Consider the following 1,847-nt stretch of genomic DNA (forward strand, 5'->3'; position numbering starts at 1 on the left):
TACCAAGTCAGTTGAATAGTAAGTCCAAGATTTTAAGATTTTATGATTATTTTTGTAAGAATGAGATGACAGCTTCCAAGGTCTTTATATATTGAAGGTAAATCCAGGTTTTACCTTTATTTTTAACATAAATTAAATTGTAAGTTCATATAATTTGATGTTTTTATTGTTTGTGAATTTTATTAAAAGTGTATATATTATTAAAATATATACAATTTAATATTGTTGGAATTATATAAATATATATGAATGACATGGAATTTACCATTTTAATCACTTTAAGTGTGCATTTCATTGATATTACATTTGCAGTATTATCATAACTATCACCACTATCTGAAAATTTCTAAAACTTTTTTATCAATTCGAAGAGAAACTTTTTATACCCATTAAGTAATAGCTCCACATTCCTCCTCCTCCAGCTCCTGATAACCTTTCATAATTTCTGTCTTTCCTGTTCCAGGTATTTAAAATAGGTGGAATCATACAACATTTTTTCTTTTGTGCCTGGTTTATTTAACATGGTTTAATATTTTGAGTTTATAATGCTGCAACATATACCAAAATTTCATTCCTTTTTAGGCCAGATAATACACTCAGTCAGTCAATTCAGTCGCTCAGTCGTGTCTGACTCTTTGTGACCCCATGACCGCCAGGCCTCCCTGTCCATCACCAACTCCCAGAGTTCACTCAAACTCACCTCCATCGAGTCAGTGATGCCATTCAGCCATCTCATTCTCTGTTATCCCCTTCTCCTCCTGCCCCCAATCCCTCCCAGCATCAGAGTCTTTTCCAGTGAGTCAACTCGTCGCATGAGGTGGCCAAAGTATTGCAGTTTCAGCTTTAGCATCAGTCTTTCCCAATGAACACCCAAGACTGATCTCCTTTAGAATGGACTGGTTGGATCTCCTTGCAGTCCAAGGGACTCTCAAGAGTCTTCTCCAACACCACAGTTCAAAAGCATCAATTCTTCGGTGATCAGCTTTCTTCACAGTCCAACTCTCACATCCATACATGAACACTGGAAAAACCATAGCCTTGACTAGACGGACCGTTGTTGGCAAAGTAATGTCTCTGCTTTTTAATATGCTATCTAGGTTGGTCATAACTTTCCTTCCAAGGAGTAAGCATCTTTTAATTTCATGGCTGCAATCAGCATCCGCAGTGATTTTGGAGCCCAAAAACATAAAGTCTGACACTATTTCCACTGTTTCCCCATCTATTTCCCATGAAGTGATGGGACCAGATGCTGTGATCTTAGTTTTCTGAATGTTGAGTTTCAAGCCAACTTTTTCACTCTCTTCTTTCACTTTCATCAAGAGGCTTTTTAGATCCTCTTCACTTTCTGCCATAAGGGTGGTGTCATCTGCATATCTGAGGTTACTGATATTTCTAAATTGTTTTCATCTTTGGTTATTGTATACAATGCTGCAATGAACATTGGTTTACAGGTGTCTGAATCCTTGCTTTTAGTTCTTTAAGGTGTATACCTAGCAGTAGAATTGCTAGGTCTTATTGTAAGTATATGTTTAAATTTTTTCAGTTCAGTTTAGTCGCTCAATCGTGTCCGACTCTCCGCGACCCCATGAATCACAGCATGCCAGGCCTCCCTGTCCATCACCAACTCCCGGAGTTCACTCAAACTCATGTCCACAGAGTTGGTGATGCCATCCAGCCATCTCATTCTCGGTCGTCCCCTTCTCCTCCCACCCCCAATCCTTCCCAGTATCAGTCTTTTCCAGTGAGTCAACTTGTTGCATGAGGTGGCCAAAGTATTGCAGTTTCAGCTTTAGCATCAGTCCTTCCAATGAACACCCAGGATTGATCTCCTTTAGAATGGACTGGTT

Source organism: Moschus berezovskii, chromosome X, assembly GCF_049115385.1.
Source record: "Moschus berezovskii isolate FMDL1 chromosome X, NW_MosBer_1.0, whole genome shotgun sequence".
Taxonomy (NCBI): Eukaryota; Metazoa; Chordata; class Mammalia; order Artiodactyla; family Moschidae; genus Moschus; species Moschus berezovskii.